Source organism: Trachypithecus francoisi, unplaced genomic scaffold (genome assembly GCF_009764315.1).
Source record: "Trachypithecus francoisi isolate TF-2019V2 unplaced genomic scaffold, Tfra_2.0 Lachesis_group19, whole genome shotgun sequence".
Taxonomy (NCBI): Eukaryota; Metazoa; Chordata; class Mammalia; order Primates; family Cercopithecidae; genus Trachypithecus; species Trachypithecus francoisi.
Window position 1 is genome coordinate 32,265,011 of NW_022681464.1, and position 20,103 is coordinate 32,285,113.

General features: G+C 43.1%; 1 pseudogene; it reads left to right on the plus strand.

Moving 5' to 3' along the window:
- Positions 1-16,711: 16,711 nt before the first annotated feature.
- On the plus strand, positions 16,712-17,211 carry LOC117063856 (annotated as a pseudogene).
- The last annotated feature ends 2,892 nt before the right edge of the window (positions 17,212-20,103 follow it).

A 20,103-nucleotide genomic window follows, 5' to 3' on the forward strand; every position in this document is an offset into this window, starting at 1 on the left:
AGTCAGTGGACTCACGCTTCCTAGTTTTAAAACTTCATACAAAACTACAGTTATCAAGACAGTGTAGTACCAGCATAAGGATAAACATAGATCAATGGACTAGAATTGAAGGCTCAGAAATAAACCCTTACATTTATGGTCACTGGATTTTCAACAGGGTGCCAAGACTATTCAATGGGAAAAAAATAATATTTTTAATAAATGCTGCTGGGAAAACTGGATATCCCAAAAGAATTGAGTAGGATCCCCACCTCATACTATATACAAAAATTAACTCAAAATGGATTTAAGATCTCTAAATTTTACATATAGAGAGCTAAACTATAAAACTATAAAGCTAAAGCTATAAAATTCTAAGGGAAAAACATAGGAGTAAATCTTCATGACTTTGGATTAGCAATGCTGTCTTAGCTATGATATCAAAAGCGCAAGCAACAAAAGAAAAAGATAAATTGGGCTGGGCGCAGTGGCTCATGCCTGTAATCGTAGTATTTTGGGAGGCCGAGGTGGGTGGATCACCTGAGGTCAGGAGTTCAAGACCAGCCTGGGGAACACAGTGAAACCCCATCTCTACTAAAAATATAAAACTTAGCAGGGCATGGTGGCACATGCCTGTAATCCCAGCTACTCTGGAGGCCAAGGCAAGAGAATTGCTTGAATCCCGGAGGCAGAGGTTGCAGTGAGCCAAGATCATGGCCCTGTACTCCAGCCTGGGCGACAGAGTGAAAATCTGTCTCAAAACACACACACACACCACACACACACACAACAAAACAAAACCAGAAAAAGGTCATTTGAAGCTTATCAAATTTTAAACCTTTTGTGCTTCCAAGGCACCCTCAAGAAAGTGAAAGATGGCCAGGCACAGTGGCTTATGCATGTAATCCCAGCACTTTGGGAGGCTAAGGTGGGTTGATCATCTGAGGTCAGGAGTTCAAGACCAGCCTGGCCAACATGGCAAAATGTTCTACTAAAAATACAAAAATTAGCTGGGAATGGTGGCGCACACCTGAAATCCCAGCTACTAGGGAGGCTGAGGCAGGAGAATCGCTTGAACCCAGGAGGCAGAGGTTGCAGTGAGTTGAGATTGTGCCACTGCACTCCAACCTGGGAGACAGAGTGAGAATCCATTTCAAAAAAAAAAAAAGTAGAAGACAATCTCCAAAATAGAAGAAAATATTTGCAAATCATATTTCTAATTAGAAATTCATATCCAGAATAAACTCTTACAACTCAACCATTTTTTAAAAAGTAGTGGGCAAATATAAAAATGGTCGATAAGGATGACCATGGAAAGATGCTCACCATCATTAGCCATCAGGAAAATGCAAACCAAAACCACAATGAGATACTACTTCACGCAGACTGGGATAGTTATAATCAAAAAGATAGATAATAACAAGTATTTGTGAGGATGTGGAGAAGTTGGAACTCTCACAATTTACTGATGGGAATGTAATATGGTGCAGACACTTTGGCAATCCCTCAAAAACTTAAACGTAACATGACCATGTGATCTGGCAATTCCAATCCTAAGAACATGCTCAAGAGAACAAAAAAAATTGATCCACACAAAAACTTGTACATAAATGTTCATAGCAGCGTTAGTCATATAATCAAAATATGAATACAACCCAATGTTCACCAACTGATGAATGGATAGACAAAATTTGGTATATCCATACAACGGAATATCTATCACACATAAAAACAAATGAAGTTCTGATCCATGCTTACAACATGGATGAACCTTGAAAACATTATAGTAGGTGAAAGAAGTCAGACCAAAAAAGACCACATATTGTATGGGGAGTGACAGCTATTGGACATGAGGTTTCTTTTTGGAGAAAAATGTTCTGGAATTAGATAGTGGTGATGGTTATGCATCACCACTATCACATCACCAATTGTGTGAATATACTAAAAACCACAGAATGGTGCACTTTATGAATTTATCGTATGTAAATTGTATCTTAAAGCTGTTATTAAGAATTTTTGCAGAGCTGAAATATCTACTAAACGTAAGAAATGTGGCCAGGCGTGGTGACCCACACCTGTAATCCCAACACTCTGGGAGGCCGAGGCGGGCGGATCACGAGGTCAGGAGATCGAGACCATCCTGGCTAACACAGTGAAACCCCGTCTCTACTAAAAATACAAAAAAATAGCCAGGCATGGTGGTGGGCGCCTGTAGTCCCAGCTACTTGGGAGGCTGACACAGGAGAATGGCCAGAACCCAGGAGGCGGAGCTTGCAGTGAGCCAAGATCATGCCACTGCACTCCAGCCTGGGTGACAGAGTGAGACTCCGAGTCAAAAAAAAAAAAAAAGTGAGAAAGATTTTATATACTTTTTAAAGTCCTCTCAGACAAGATTATTTGTAGGAAAGCATTCAACAAATGGCTAAGATTCAAAAACTACTTTATTAACATGTGAAAGTGAAAGCAAAGTCTAAATGTAAAAAGCTGTTTTCTGGCCGGGCGCGGTGGCTCAAGCCTGTAATCCCAGCACTTTGGGAGGCCGAGATGGGTGGATCACGAGGTCAGGAGATCGAGACCATCCTGGCTAACACGGTGAAACCCCGTCTCTACTAAAAATACAAAAACTAGCTGGGCGAGGTGGCGGGCGCCTGTAGTCCCAGCTACTCGGGAGGCTGAGGCAGGAGAATGGCGTAAACCCGGGAGGCGGAGCTTGCAGTGAGCTGAGATCCGGCCACTGCACTCCAGTCCGGGAGACAGAGCGAGACTCCGCCTCAAAAAAAAAAAAAAAAAAAAAAAGCTGTTTTCTGCCCTGGCCAGTAACTCTTCCACACTGCCAAGTCCTTTTGCTGAGATGTTGTGATGCTATCAGAAACCTCGGCAGCAGCTATGACCATCCCTGGATTCAAATCAAGGCTTTGTCCTTACAGGGCTTCATATTTTGCTATAAACGGCAACACTTAACAGCATGACATATAAATGTATTGTACTGTACAATGACAATATTTCTCTTTAGTGTGTTTTATTACATTCCCTAGTCAGAGGATAAGTGATATCAATGACTTCATGTTGTCATTGCAGTTTAAAAATAACTTTGTGATGTCAAAGTACAATAAGTGTATTTGCCCACTGAGAACAGCTATAAAGATGATCAAATAAAAGCTACATATCTAAAGTTAATATTTGCTAGTAGAGTCATCTCTCTAAAGATTATATGTCTAAAGCAAACATCCAGGAAACAACTACACTCCACAGGCCTGGATACCAGAGATATAAAGATGAGTAATGAGAATGAGGACACTTTGATGGGTGGGAGGAGGAAGGCTATTCCGAAGTTTAAATGAAGGAATGTTATGAGCAAGCGCTTTGAGACATTAAAGCAGCAAATATAAGGCACACATATTTTTAAGGCAAAATGGGGTTGTCATGTTTTTGTTTTTATTGTTGTTTTTGAGATAGGGTCTCACTCCATCGTCCAGGCTGGAGTACAGTGGTGCAATCTCAGCTCCCTGCAACCTCCACCTCCCGGATTCAAGTGATCCTCTGGCCTCAGCCTTCCAAGTAGCTGGTACTGCAGGTGCACGCAACCATACCCAGATAACTTTTTGTATTTTGGGCAGAGACACGGTTTTGCCACGCTACCCAGGCCAGTCTCAAACTCTTGGACTCAAGCGATCTACCTGCCTTGGCCTCCTAAAGTGCTGGGATTACAGGCATGAGCCACTGCACCTGGCTGGGGCTGTCATGTTTTAATGTAGAAAGAGAATGCTTAAAGAAAGTAAATGACTTACCCATATTTTTAAAAAAACAGGAATAATCAGCTGGACCCAAGACATCTGATTCTCAGTTGTGCTTCTAGGAGGACTCTGAGAGGACAAAAGGAAAACACCTGCGTGAGGCCCACCTGTGGTGTGAAGGCTACAGATGTGTCCCAAGCACAAGAGGTTTACTTCACCCTAAAAGGGAGGGTGGGACATACGTGCATTGTTGGGTGCAAACAAATCCAAACTCACACAAGTGATTTTGGGGTTTGGCTGACATTCCAGTACTTCAGAAGTGATTCATGCAGAGCTACATCCTTCAAATCTTAAGATGGAAGTGGAACTTGTCATGCATGCCGTTGTTAAAAAGAATGTCCTTAGAGCCAAGAACCTAGACAGGCATGGGTGATAAAGGCATTGTGTCTTACAACGGCATAACAAACGCAATAATGTCCCTTTCATACATTGATTGACCTAACATTATACTCGTGGCTACTCTTCCTTTTAGTCAAAACATAGGTTTTCTCCTCCTTTTCTGCTCGCTCCCCAATATGGCAGCTCTTCCCGTCTCTCCTCTCAAGTTCTCCTAGGAATATGAACTGGGATCAGAAACCCTGGGTCCTGCTCATTATTACCGTTCTTTTTTAAATTGCATAGTTAAACTATGACTTGTTACTGGCTTGGTTTCACTTAATAATCAATCAGGTTGCAGAAATTAACCTGTGTCATCATCATTTAACAGAGAAAACAATAACATCATTCTGAGCCAATAGCAGTGTGTGGATCACCAACAGCAACCAAAAGAATACAAACAAAACCAAAAGACTAAAGGCATTTCTACTTATTGTCATGATACACACCCAGCAATGTACGTCGAAAACCAGAGGAAACTAGACAATGAGTAAAGTTCTGCCGCCCAATTTGTTAGCATCGTTGCAAACCCTAGGATGGAAAGCATCTTTTGGAACCCTGCAATTCTACCATCCAAGAAAAAAAAAATTTTTTTTTTTTGGTTACTCTTCTACAGTGGCTCATGCCTGTAATCCAAGCACTTTGGGAGACCGAGGAGGGCGGGTTGCCTGAGCTCAGGAGTTCGAGATCAGCCTGGGCAACACAGTGAAACCCTATATCTACTAAAAATACAAAAAATTAGCTGGGTGTGGTGGCGTGCGCCTGTTGTCCCAGAAACTCGGAGGCTGAGGCAGGAGAATTGCCGCCTCAACAATTCTGAACCCAGGAAGCATAGGTTGCAGTGAACCTAGATCGCGCCACTGTACTCCAGCCTGGGTGACAGAGTGAGAGTCCGTCTCCAAAAAAAAAAAAAAGAAAGTTTCACCAAGGGTATTTCTTAACAAGCATTTTTCTATGTTATTAAATATCTATGTAATTGTGGAAATGTAGGCTTTTGGTTAACATGAAACAATTAGCGTGACTACACAGAGCTGAAATCATTCAGTTCAGAGTGAAGATAGTGTGGTTGCTTTAGCCTATGTTGTCAGATTCTAAATAAAGGCAAGGTTTCTATTAATCATTTTGAAAACTGAGAATTACCCCTAGACCTCTGGGCATCAGGAAACACAAATCTAAGATCACCCACTTTTGTTTCTAGACAAGACAGTCAAGGTTAAGGACTTGTTCACTTGCTCAGCCCTCATTACCATGAGATGGTGTCCAGAACCCAGCTATGTGCCTGCCTGGGATTAGAGCACATCTCCACCTCTCTTTAAAGTGTGGACCTCCCTGTTCCAGGTCCCCTGATCTAAGGACTTCTTGTAAAGTAGGGATACTCACTTGGCCCATGGCCTCTGTCTGGTTTATCTTCTGAGCTCAGAAACCCCAGTGTTAACCAAACCAGAGTAGAATTCTCAGCCTGATTATACCAAGTGTTTTTGCTCACTGCAAGCAGATTCCAGCTTTCATCAGAACCTTGACAATGGTACTTCCTGTTAGGGCACTCCCTGGTAGTTAACTCTGCCAAACTCCCTATGAAGAATTCACATTCCAGGCTGGGTGAGGTGGTTCACACCTGTAATCCTAGCACTGTGGGAGGCCAAAATGGAAGGATTGCTTGAGGCCAGGAATTCAACACCAACCTGGCCAACATAGCAAGACACCATTTCTATTTTTATTTTATAGCTGTTAAATTAAAAAGCTTCGAAAATTCACATTCTAATTGCATGAATTTTCTCATCAGCTCTTGTTTCACACAGTCCCATTTGGCTTTTCTGTGAAATACACAGCTGGGCAGAGCAAGTTATTTTATACATTTGTTATTAAGGAGGATTTTTTTTTTTCCCACCCCAGGTGTCTGTTACTACTAGCAGTAGTTCTAGGAGAAAGGAAAGCCTACACCTATGTAATAGTACCTTGTCTTTACAATGCCTTTTTTTTCTGTCAGCCCAGAGCTACCCTGCACGGTAAGTGGTTGAAAGCCATTATTCTCATTTTGCAAATGAGCAAAAATAAAGTAGTGCGTAATTCAATCATCTTGCTTCAGACTTAGTGGAGATTTAAGGAATAGAGACTTCACTCTCTTGACATGAACTCTGACTCAAAATCTGGCAGAGATTTTTGACTGAAAATTAGAAATCAGTCTGTAAAATATCTTTTTGCATTATTTTCACATTTTCCCCTCTTTAGCTGCCCTAAGTTTAAGAATTCGAGTCCACAGGAGGTAGCACTGCTAGCAGGGTAAAAATATGTCAACACCTAGTGCTCAACCACACTGCATTGCCTGTCTTTCTTTCTTTCTTTTTTTTTTTTTGAGACGGAGTCTCGCTCTGTCGCCCAGGCTGGAGTGCGGTGGCCGGATCTCAGCTCACTGCAAGCTCCGCCTCCCGGGTTCACGCCATTCTCCTGCCTCAGCCTCCCGAGTAGCTGGGACTACAGGCGCCCGCCACCTCACCCGGCTAGTTTTTTGTATTTTTAGTAGAGACGGGGTTTCACCGTGTTAGCCAGGATGGTCTCGAGCTCCTGACCTCGTGATCCGCCCGTCTCGGCCTCCCAAAGTGCTGGGATTACAGGCTTGAGCCACCGCGCCTGGCCCTTTCTTTCTTTCTATCTTTCTTTTTCTTTCTTTCTTTCTTATTTCTTTCTTTCTCTCTCTCTTCTTTCCTTCTTTCTTCTTTTGCTCCTTCTTTCTTTCTCTCACATTCTTTCTTTCTCCCTCCCTCCCTCTCTCTCTTTCTCTTTCTTTCTTTCTCTTGCTCTTTCTTTCCTTCTTTCTTCTTTTATTCCTTCTTTCTTTCTCTCACATTCTCCTTTCTTTCCTTCTTTCTCTCTCTCTCTCCCTCCCTCCCTCTCTCTCTTTCCCTTCCTTCCTTTCTTTCTTTCTTTCTTTCTTTCTTTCTTTCTTTCTTTCTGTCTTTCTGTCTTTCTGTCTTTCTTTCTTTCTTTCTCTCTCTTTCTCTCTTTCCTTCTTTCTCTCTGACAGAGTCTTGCTGTGTTGTCCAGGCTAGATAGAGTACAGGAGTGTGATCATGGCTCACTGCAGCCTCAAACTCCTGGGCTCAAGCAATCCTCCCAAGTAACTGGGACTAAAGGTATGCACCACGATGCCCAGCTAATATTTTATTTTATTTTATTTTATTTATTTATTTATTTATTTATTTTAGAGACAGGGTCTTGCTATGTTGCCAGGGCTTGTCTTGAACTCCTGGCTTCAAGCAATCCTCCTTCCTTGGCCTCCCAAAGTGCTGGGATTGCAGGTATCAGTCACCACACCCTGGCCTACACTGCATGTTGTTTCCATGTCTAAAATACATCACTTCAGAGACATGCATTTTGTAAGAATTTGACAAAAACGGGCTCAATAAAGGTCTATTTAACAATAAAAGCTCTAGACTCTTTGAGGACAAGGGCTGACCCGGGATTTTTTCTTTTTCTTTTTCTCCTTTAAGATTTCCATAGAAGGCCGGGCGCGGTGGCTCAAGCCTGTAATCCCAGCACTTTGGGAGGCCGAGACGGGCGGATCACGAGGTCAGGAGATGGAGACCATCCTGGCTAACACGGTGAAACCCCGTCTCTACTAAAAAAATACAAAAAATTAGCCGGGCGAGATGGCGGGCGCCTGTAGTCCCAGCTACTCGGGAGGCTGAGGCGAGAGAATGGTGTAAACCCGGAAGGCGGAGCTTGCAGTGAGCTGAGATCCGGCCACTGCACTCCAGCCTGGGCGACAGAGCGAGACTCCGTCTCAAAAAAAAAAAAAAAAAAAGATTTCCATAGAAGCACCTTATACAACGCAGCAGGTTGGCAAATATCTGTCAGAATTCAGATTGAATTAATTTCACTTGAGTCTTGGAATATTGGGCTAATAGGCAATTTTGTAGACCATACAACTGAAATCTCTTACCATTTCATGCTTTGTAACAGCCCACATCATACTGAGCAGTTCAAAGAACAAATAGAGGTGCTTCCTTCAACACACACTTCTTAAGAAGGCAATGTAGATCCAACTTCCCCATTTCTCTACATTTTTACTCTTGATTTATTGATGACCTAATTAGTCTATGGGACTTGTTCTTTATTTCTTTATCTCATTCAATGTGTTTTTTCTAGAAGTAAATTTCAGAAGACTTTGAGGGTAGCTGTTTAGATAGCCAGGGCATGGTTGCTCCCAGCATGTAAAACAACTGGAAAATATGAATATGCTACATGTGTGGCCCTGAAGAGGTGGAGTAAATGGGAATGGGACAGAGTCAACGGTATACCCAGCAAGGATTGGTGCAGTACAGAGTTCCTGAGAGGTGGCTGCCTGCTCTAAGACTACATTTCCCAGTACTACCTGCATCTAAGTAGTTACTGCATCTAAGTAACTTAGTCATATGACTAAGTTTTGAGTCAATGAAAAGTCATCAGAGCTGGACAGCTGCAGTGGCTCACACCTGTAATCCCAGCACTCTGGGAGGCTGAGGTGGCAGACCACCTGAGGTCAGGAGTTCGAGACCAGCCTGACCAACATGGTGAAACCCCGTCTCTACTAAAAATGTAAAAATTAACTGGGCAAGGTGCCATGCACCTGTAATACCAGCTATTCGGGAGGCTGAGGCAGGAGACTGGCTTGAATCCGGGAGACAGAAGTTGCACTCCAGCCTGGGTGGCAAGAACAAAACTCCTTTTTAAAAAAAAAGAAAAAGAGAGAGCGAGACCAGGACTGGACACACTGGCTCATGCTTGTAATCCTAGCACTCTGGGAAGCAGGGAGTAGGCTGAAGGGATCGCTTGAGTCCAGGAGTTCGAGACCAACCTAGGCAACATAATAAAACCCTGTCTCTAAAAAAATTTGATTTAATTTAAAATACAGAAAATATCTGAGTATCTTTCAATGAAAAAAATAAATAAATAAAATGCAAAAAATATATTCAGTGGAACTTCCTAACTATGCTCCCTTTTGGGCCCATCCATTTCCATCAGTGACACCACCAATTTGTCCAGTATCCCAAAGACGACACTTTTGTGAAAGTATCCAGCACAGTGCCTAATTCGCAGGCTCTTAACAATCATTAATTCACTTTTCCTTTTCCTTTCACCTATCAGATTAGAAACATGGATTTCTTATTGACTGTTCTCTTTCCATAATCCTTTATGCTCAAATGACATTGTTTACCATTGGCCTGAATTCACCCAGGTATCTACCCTCCTGCTACCACTACCTTAGTCCAGACCACACTCAACCACGCCAGAATTATCTCTATAGCTTCCCTACTGCTTTCTCTGCCTCCATTGTCTCTTCCTTACAATCGTCCTGCGCATTAAACAAAGAGCAGCGTGATATGCCAGACAAAGATGTATGTGTTGCCACCTCCTCCTCCCGCCTACCATGTCAATCCAAGTTCGACTGCTTGGCTTTTGCAACCTGTAGATTCGGCCTCCTTATCCTCCTCAGTATACTTCTTTGTCCCTACCCCTGATACCACTCTTCTTCTCATGATCAGGGCTGCCTCCTCGTGTCAAATGAGATATCAAATTCTGTCCCTTTCATTTCCTAAGTAGTTCTCAAGTCAGTCTTCTCAACTCCATTCTCATGGCTTCAGCTTTAATTTGATACTAATTCTCACCTGAATTGTTACCAAGTCTTCTATCTTCTTCCAGTCTTGTCCTCATCCAATCCATTTTCCATATGGCTGCCAGAGGGATTTTTCTAGAGTCAACCTGTCCAATATGACAGCCAAGAGCCACATCTGGATATCTAAATTTAAATTTAAAAATTCCATTCCTCTGTCACACTGGCTACATCTCAAGTGCTCAGCAGCCTCATGTGTTTATTGGTTATCATGTTCAATAGAAAAGATTACAGAACATTTTATCATTGCTGAAAGTTCTATGGAACAGTGCTTTTCTATAATGTAAATTTGATCATCTCTGTCCTGTGGTTAACACCATTTAATGTTTCTTCCACTTAGAATAAAGTCATTTTAGTAGAAGGGTTCATATGTTGACTTTAGCCTTCTTCTGCTCTATATCCTTCATCTGCCTGCATTGTACCCTATTTTCCAGTTTTACCAAACTATTCCCCATCCCACAATGTGCCATCATGACTTTGCACATGGCCATGCCTCCGCTAGGGTTGCCCTTCTCCATTTTGGCTACTCGTATCACCCCAAACCATTCTCCCAAATTCACTTCAGGCATTGCCTCATTTGGCAGATATGATGGTGAATTTTACATGTCAGCTTGACTGGGCTAAGGGATGCCCAGACAGCTGGTAAAGCCTTATTTCTGGGTGTGCCTGTGAGGATGGTTCTGGAAGAGGTTCACGTTTAAAACAGTAGACTGAGTAAAGATCTGCCCTCACGCATGTGAGCAGACACCATCCAATGCATTGAGGGCCCAGATAGAACAGAAATGCAAAAGAAAGGTTTTGCTGTCTCTTCTTGAGCTGGGTCATCCATTCTCTTCTACCTTCAGACATCAGAGCTCCTGGTTCTGCAACCTTCAGACTCCAGGATTTACACCAGTGACTCCTCACCCTCACCCTATTCTCAGGCTTTTGGTCTTGAAGAGAGTTACACAGTTGGCTCCCCTGGTTCTCGGAAATTTGGACTTGGACTGAATCACACATTAGCTTCCCTGGTTCTCCAGCTTGCAGGTAGCATATTGAGGAACTTTCTGATCTCCATAATGCATGAGCCAATTCCTGTAATAAATCCATATATGTGGATTTAGATAGATGGGTTTATTATTTTTATACAGAAGAGTATATATATATACACACACACACACATACATGTGCACACACATACATGCACACACACACATACACACACTTCTGTTTCTCTGGAGAACCCTGACTAATACAGTAGGCTCTCCCTGGCCCTGCCCCAGACTCTCCCCTCATTCTCAGAGTTGGCCACTCCTGCCATTGTGCTCACATAACATATTATTCAGGCCTCCCTGGTAGTGGTTTTATCTGTCTACTTACTAGACCATGAACTGTTTGGGGCAGGCACCATGTTTCATTTATTTTGTAGCCCTGTGATCTAGCAGAATGTCTAGCACAGAAGTAGCTACTTAAATATTTATGGTATGAAAGAAGCGGCATAGCCTAGAAAAGAGGCGGTGTTCTTTCTTCCCTGGTCTTCAGTACCTCACATCTGGGAGGATTTGCTGCTCCAAATGCCATTACTTCTCCTCCCATTCTGCACAACTCTTCAGCTGTCATCCTCTCCCAGTGCAGTTGATTGTTGCCCATGGCCACATTGTTGGTTACAAAAGACAAGGAAGACCAGGGAGATACTGAAAAATTGAGTTACAAGAGCCCTGTCTTCTCCAAGAACAAGGATCAGGCTTGAGAAAGTCTAACCACCTTTCTTTAAGCAGCTGATTTCCCTTGATCTCTGTGTTCATGAAGCCATTGTCTTCTGTCCCTGAGAGAAGGACCAGAAGAGCCAGATGGTTGCTGTAGTCAAGTGTATATGCTCAGATTTGGATTATAAATGCCTTATTACATCTCTTAGACTATGTCTCCATGTGTTGAAGGCCTCATCAGAATAGGTCATGACTAGAAGTCTGAAATTCCTTACTACTTTACATTCTATACGATATAATTTAGCACTTTGTTGTATTCTGTCTTACAGTATTTCCAACATTAATTTTACTATTTATATTCTCCACCTCCATTGTAGGTACCCTGCATGCAAGAAAAATGCATCTTCCACACTACTTTGCATAGTGATAATTACCCAGTTGGTGCTTAATAAATATGGATAGGTTGATCAATTGGCTTGATTGGTCTAATCTGTGAGTTTGTATAGCCCCACAAATGATTAAGAACATTCCCAAAGACTGCTGCTGTTTTACACAACTCTGAAATATCAAATAGTTTTCTGGGTAATCGGATTCTGCCTTATTCAGAAAAACCGAACTTGCATTTATATAACCTTCAACATTTCCCTATTAGTGTGATAGACTGCTAACATTGTTTGCCCCCAATGAACAATGCCCCTTAGAGTTCATAGCCTTGTGTTGTTCCTTCTCACACCGAGGCAGGCCTTGGTCACATGACTTGCTTCGGCAAATGGGATGTTAGCTAGCATGATGCAAGCAGAGGTTTGAAAAGCTCTAGTCCTCTTAGAAACCTCCCTTTTGTTAGCCAGGCATGGTGGCAGGAGGCTGTAATCTCAGCTACTCGGGAGGCTGAGGCAGGAGAATCGCTTGAATCCAGGAGGCGGAGGTTGCAGTGAGCCGAGATTGCGCCACTGCACTCCAGCCTGGGCAACAAGAGCGAAACTCTGTCTAAAAAAAAAAAAAAAAAAAAAAAACTCACTTTTGGAACTCAGATTCCATGCTGTGAGGAAGTCCAACTACTGCTAGAGGAAAAAAGGTATGTAGAAAGTGGTCCTGGAGTATGTGAGACCACACAAGACGTGGCAGAGTAAAGCCATCTTGGATGTTACAGTCCCATTCAAGCCCTCAGATGATAGTACCTGTATGACAGACTTCCAGGCAAGACCAGCAGAACTGCCCAGCTGCCTAGATTGCTGAGTCATGAGCAAATGAATAGTTATTGTGTTAAGCCACTGGTTTTGAAGGTGGTCTATTATACCACAATAGACAACCAAAACACTCAGAATCTTGATTGCTTGAGCCCAAGAGGTCAAGGCTACAGTGAGCTATGATCACTCCACTGCACTCCAGCCTGGGCGACGGAGTGAGACTCTGCCTCAAAAAAGAAAAAAGCCTTGCCTCTTCTTCCTAATCACCAACATGAGCTGATTAATGTCACCTATGTGTAGGTTCCATTTTTAAATGATTTAATGCATCGTAAGTGAAATACAAAATATTATTTCCGATTTGACTAAGGAATAGTTTACTTTCAGACATTTCTGGGAAATTGAGCTTTTAGAATCTGACTTTTTTTTTCTATGTAGTTAGTGTCTTCAAGAAGACAAAATTAAGTTTGTCTCTAATTCTTTTTTTTTTTTTTCTTATTTTTTGGCTTTTGCTCCTTAGTAAGTATCTAGGGAAAAGTAAAATTTGATCTCTTGAGTCTCATGCCCTGTTTTTTGCATTTACCAAAATGTTCCATTAACTTCATCCCAAGTTTAAAAAAACTTTGTGTGAATATGCTTTTCGCCAAAGCATCAAGAATAGTGCCAGAAAGAACAATTCTACAAAAATAGATGTCTTCAGTCTGCATCTATGAGAATTCTACAAGTCAAATACTTTGTAGCTATCTTATGAGAGTCACAGTTCATAGTTTTCTCTGAAAGTGGGTTTTGACCATTTATGAATCTTACTATTTTGTTTTTACAATTTTTTTTTCTTTAAGTAGCACCAGGATGAATCTTCCTTTTAAGCATAGCATTGACCTCATTTTTCCCCTTGGCTATGGGTTATATTTTATATTTTCTCTTTTCATTCTTTATGTACCTTCTATAGGTTGATCTTAGAAGAAATAATTTCTCCCTTATGTCTAAATTGGAAAAAGTGTGGTTTACCTTGAATGAAGAAGTTTATTTAATCCTCTCATTGGGTATTGAAAAGTTCACTAACATTGATAAGCAAAAAGAATTTTAAAAGGAATAAAAGCCACAAAAGTTAGTTTTTCAGCTGTTGAGATGGTTTCAGAGTGGTCCTGCCTATTTAAAATAAAATATGATCTCTCAATCAGTGCCAGTGGATGAACTGCTTGTTGCTGCAACGAAAAAACACAAAAACTGAAAGTGTTTATAAACTTTTTTAGCAATTTCATATGGCATGAATTCCATGACATCCAACTATGTGATCATCTTTCTCATAACTCAGTTGTATTGCGTATTATAAAATATTGGTCAATTCACTTTGACTGCATTCAGAGGCCGAGGCAGGAGGATCACTTGAGGTCAGGAGTTTGAGACAAGCTTGCCCAACATAGTGAAACCCCATCTCTACTAAAAATACAAAAATTAGCCAGGCATGGTGGCAGGTGCCTGTAATCCCAGCTACTTGGGAAGCTGAGGCGGGAGAATCGCTTGAACCCAGGAGGCAGAAGTTGCAGTGAGCCAAGATTGCGCCACTGTACTCCAGCCTGGGCAACAGAGAGAGACTCTGTAAGAAAAAAAAATGTTTTAATCATTTGTTGATTATTATTACTTGATAGTTTCTAACCTTATGATGCTCTAATACTATGTTAAATCTTTACTATTCATTCAACTGTACATATAAGAAATACAAAATATCAGAATTGGGCCAGGTGCGGTGGCTCACACTTATAATTCCAGCACTTAGGGAGCCTAAGACGAGAGGATCATTGAGCCCAGGAGTTTGAAACAAGCCTGGGCAACATGACTAGACCCTATCTCTACAAAAAGTACAAAAATTAGCTAGGGGTGATGGCTTGAGCCTATATTCCCAGCTACTAGGGAGGCTGAAGCAAGAGGATGGGTTGAGCCTGGGAAGTCAAGGCTGCAGTGAGCCATGATCTCATTAGTGCACTCCAGCCTGGATGATAGAACAAGACTCTGTCTCAAAAAAAAAAAAAAAAAAAATCAGAGTTTTACAACCTTTTTTAAAAGGGCATGAAATACCTGCTTCATTCTCTTGGCTCAGTATGAGTAATTGCACCCAAGTTTAGACAACTCAAAAGAAATGACACATATGCTAAAGTTAAAATTCATTTCACTTACTCCACAATAGCACCTACTGATTTAGCTGCCTCTGCACGGAGACATGAGTGTAAGGTGGTTGTTTTAATAATATGAACTCAATGTACGGGCTAAATCCGTGACTCATGCATTATGAAGAACAAATGCATCTTTGGGTTATTTCAGGTGAAAACTACTCCCAGCACTTAGTACGTAAGCCACACTCCTTGAAGTTGTATGTCTTCAAAATTTCTCTCCGTCTTACGAGATTGTCACTAAGTCAGGTTTTAGGCTAAGGAGGACTAAAAGCATATAGCAAGTATTACATCCTTAATGCTTAGGTCTCTTCCTCTCCCATGGAACATCAGCTTCAGGGCAGTCTTGCTGCTGGTTTGCTCTGACACGTGTCCCGGTCCCATTAATTGGGTTATTGCTTCCTTCCTGTGTGAGTTGAGGCAAGTCACTCAGTCTCTCTATGCTTCCAATCCTTCACCTGAAATAAAAAATGATGATAAAGATATTGTGAAGGTTAAATGATATTATGTATGGGAAAGTGTCTGCTGTAGGGCTGGACCTACCACCAGAGTAGAATGGTGGTTGCCAGGGACCAGGGGGTGCAGGAAATGGAGAGATGTTGATCAAAGGCTGCAAAGGTTCAGCTACCATGGGAACAAGTTCTGGGGATCTCATGTACAGCGTGGATGGTGATGGACGCATGGATTAATTTGACTATAGTAATCACTACACACTGTATACGCATATCAAATCATCACATAAAGCACATTAAATATATTACATCTTTATTTGACAATTAATTTTTTAAGCCTCAGTTTCTTTTCTTTTTCTTTTCTTTCTTTTTTTTTTTTTTTTTTGAGATGGAGTCTCACTCTGTCTTGCAGGCTGGAGTGCAGTGGTGTGATCTCAGCTCACTGCAACCTCTGCCTCCTGGGTTCAAGGAATTCTCCTGCCTCAGCCTCCAGAGCTGGGACTAGAGGTGCGCGCCACCACACGGAGCTAATTTTTTGTATTTTTTTTAGTAGAGATATGAAGGGGTGGCCTGCCCCTCCACACCTATGGGCGTTTCTCGTTAGGTGGAACGAGAGACTTGAGAAAAGAAATGAGACAGAGAGACAAAGCATGGAGAAAGAAAAAGTGGGCCCAGGGGACCGGCGCTCAGCATACAGAGGACCCATGCCAGCACGGGTCTCTGAGTTCCCTCAGTATTTATTGATCATTATCTTTACCATCTTAGAAAAAGGGAAGTGGCAGGATAATAGGATCATCGTAGGGAGAAGGTCAGCAGTAAGACATATGAATACAGATGTCTGTGACAGAAGTTTAAGGAAAAGTGCTGTGCCTTGATATGCATATGTAAATATCTCCATACACCTTTTTAGTGCATAAAGAGCAGCATTGCGCTAGCAAGTCCCACCTTCAGCCCTAAGGCGGTTTTCTCCTTTCTCAGTAAACAGAACATACAATCCAGTTTTACATCGAGATGTTTCATTGCCCAGGGACAGTCAGGAGACAGATGTTTTTCTCTATCTCAACTGCCAAGAGGCCTTCTTTCTTCTTATAATAATCCTCCTCCGCACAGACCCTTCACGGGTGTCAGCCTGGGGAACGATCAGGTCTTTCCCTTCCCAGAGGCCATATTTCAGACTATCACATGGGGAGAAACCTTGGACAATACCTAGCTTTCCTAGGCAGAGGTCCCTGCGAACTTTGGCAGTGTACGTGTCCCTGGGTACTTGAGATTAAGAGAATGGTGATGACTTTTCACAAGCATAGTGTCTTCAGGCACTTGTTTAACAAAGCACACCCTGCACAGCCCAAATCCTCTAAACGCCCATGGCATAAGATTTGTAAATATTCTTTCCAGCCCCGGCCCCAGACCCTACAGCCGCAGAGATGTTGATGCTTAAGAAGAACCAGATTGCCATTTATGAATTCCTTTTTAAGGAGGGAGTCATGGTGACCAAGAAGGATGTCCACACGCCTAAGCACCCAGAGCTGGCAGGCAAAAATGTGCCCAACCTTCGTGTCATGAAGGCCATGCAGTCTCTCAAGTCCAAAGGCTATGTGAAGGGACAGTTTGCCTGGAGACATTTCTATTGGTAACTTACCAATGAGGGTATCCAGTATCTCCGTGATTACCTTCATCTCCCTCCGGAGATTGTTCCTGCCACCCTATGCCACAGCTGTCCAAAGACTGGCAGGTCTTGGCCTAAAGGCCTGGAGAGTGAGCAACTTGCAAGACTCACAAGAGGGGAAGCCAACAGAGTTACCTACAGACAGAGTGCTGTGCCCCCTGGTTGCCGACAAGAAAGCCGAGGCTGGGGGCTGGGTCAGCAACTGAATTTCAGTTCAGGGGCAGATTTGGTCGTGGACGTGGTCAGCCTCCTCAGTAAAACTGGAGAGGATTATTTTGCATTGAATAAATTGACAGCCAAAAACAAAATTAAAAAAAAGATTTGGCCGGGCGCGGTGGCTCAAGCCTGTAATCCCAGCACTTTGGGAGGCCGAGACGGGTGGATCGCGAGGTCAGGAGATCGAGACCATCCTGGCTAACACGGCGAAACCCCGTCTCTACTAAAAAATAGAAAAAACTAGCCGGGCGAGTTGGCGGGCGCCTGTAGTCCCAGCTACTCGGGAGGCTGAGGCAGGAGAATGGCATAAATCCGGGAGGCGGAGCTTGCAGTGAGCTGAGATCCGGCCACTGCACTCCAGCCTGGGCGACTGCGAGACTCCGTCTCAAAAAAAAAAAAAAAAAAAAAAAAAAAAAAAAAAAAAAAAAAAAAAAAATTTGTGAATACCGAAGGAAGTAATAATTAGAAGGGCCAAATGCAATGCTAATACATAGTACACCTCCAATTAAAGCTAGTGATTGCCTTTATGTGCAGTTCTGGACACAGGTCTTGACCCATTGTGTCTGAATTTCTGTCCAGGAGCCTGCCTGGGATGCCAGTTTCTCAGAACGCGGAAGCATTCTTTGCGTCAGTCCTTAGAGATTGCATTTCTACTTCCATCTGCTGGCCTCCTGCACCGGACATAGCTCACTGCTCCCCACTGTTTGACCTTGCCAGGGCCCCAGGGTGTTGGAAGGCCTTTCAGGAGTTCCACGGAAGCTGTCACTGCCCTAATCTCTTCTCGCCAGTTGGTCTGCTTTGATTACCCTCCCCCTACTGTCTTCCCCAGATCCCCCTGGGACACTGAACCAGACTTTAGGTTTCTTCATTTCCTGTTTGAAGCTTCCCAGATCCCTGCCCACTCAGTGAGCCTGACTAGCCTCATGATTGAGCAGAGTAGTCTGGCCCTTAGGCCACCTGCTGAGTCCCAGCAGGCACAGGACTTGCCTAGGAAGGACTCAGGGCATGCGTTCCACCCTGAGATCAGCACATTACCGCTGTGTCACAATTCTGGCACCAGACTGAAGGCGGATGTTATAAGAACCTTTTCGTCCAGAAGGCATGTTTGATCGTGGCTCTTCTGAGAGCTTCTGACATTTCTCTTTCCAATGAAAGCACTTGGATTTCTACCCTAGTGTTTCCCACGTCTTGTTCCTTCTCCAGCCCCATTCTACTTGCTGGGGGAACTAAGAATTCTACACCTTCATGAAAGAGACCAAATGAAATCTACAGGCAGGCAGCCCGGGCGGCGCCTTGAGCCTAGTTAGAAGTTGACCCTACAGGCAGGCAGCCCGGGCGGCGCCTTGAGCCTAGTTAGAAGTTGACCCTACAGGCAGACAGCCCGGGCGGCGCCTTGAGCCTAGTTAAAAGTTGATGCCGGACCTAACCGATAATGTTATCTATAGATTTCAGATGTTGTATAGACAAGCAATGTGAAAGTCCCTGTCTTGTTCTTTTTCTGTTCTAATTACTAGTGCTTGCCATATATCTCTCAACTTCCTGAGCCCAGTATAAACATATCCCACCATATGTCTCCCCTCCATATATCCCTCAACTTCCTGGGCTCATCCCACCATATGTCTCCCTACCACATATCTTTCAATTCAAAGACTACCATATATCTCAACTTTAGAAGGACACCACCTGGAAAATCCCCGATAAGAACACAGCCGTTTGTGAGAGCGCGGGAACCAATAAAAAAACTGCTAAATGTATAAACTTAAAATGTTAACCAATTGTAATGCTGTAACCTAGAGAATTCCCTCGTTCCTCTGCAACTTTACAAGTCCTGTTTACATTAGGCTATAAAAGGCAAGCGCACGCATTGTTCAGGGCCCTCCTGTATGTTGTGGAACGGAGGGACCAAGTTCGAACTTGCATTAAAGATCCTTGCCGCTTGGCTTTGACTCTGGACTCTGGTGGTCTTTTTCGGGGAACTAACGGTCTGGGCATAACACTTCATAGAAGGCCTCAAAGCCAATCATGCCCTCTGAAGGGCTGGGGCCTGAGCTTACTTTGACCTGCATCACTGGGACAGTGGGGGAAGGGGGAGCAGACATCCTGTAAAATTCCAAGGTCCCTTGTACAACTTCAAAATTTCTGAGCCCTCACCATCACCACCACACACGCATGCACACGCGCGCACGCGCGCTCACACACACACACGTGATCATTTAATTTAAAACATACATAGACATACACAAAGATGGAGTCATGGCCCCTTAGCAAGTACTTTCAGGCCCCTCAGGCCCCTCCAAGCCCCATGCTGGGGACCCATAGTGGCAGGTCTTTGCGGGGTGGAGGGGGGAAGGTGCTGCCTTCAGTGAAGCTGTGATAGTTGTTTTACCAGGCAATATTCCTCCTGTGAAAATACGATGATATTCTTTATTGTCACTTGCCCTGTGGCCTCACTTGGAAGCTGGTGGCCACATGCCTTAGATTTCTGAATATGAGACAAACCGCAAAATCATAGGCTCCCAATCTCGTTAGAAGAAAATGCATCAGAAACTTTAGTTTCATATTTGAGAGGTTTGTGGATCCTCAGATACTCTCTGAGGATTCATTTATTCAGAAATGCTCAGTGAACACCAACGACGTGCTAGGCTCTGGACTTGGCATCGCGGCTGCCAAAAGGAGGCACACACAGCTTCTGCCCCCATGTGGCTCATCATCTGATGTTCAGCCCACTGAGGTTCCTGCAACTCTAAGCTGCCATATTACCTCTAAGCGGTGAGAAGCCCACTAAGGAACCCTCACTGAAAGAATGAGGCTCCAGCCACACATGAGATGTACACTGTAATCTGGTATATTATATATAGTTTGTGACATTACTATAGAATTGCCAACAGGGTCCCAAAAGTCAAATGTGAATAAAAATATTACTTTCTGCATTTC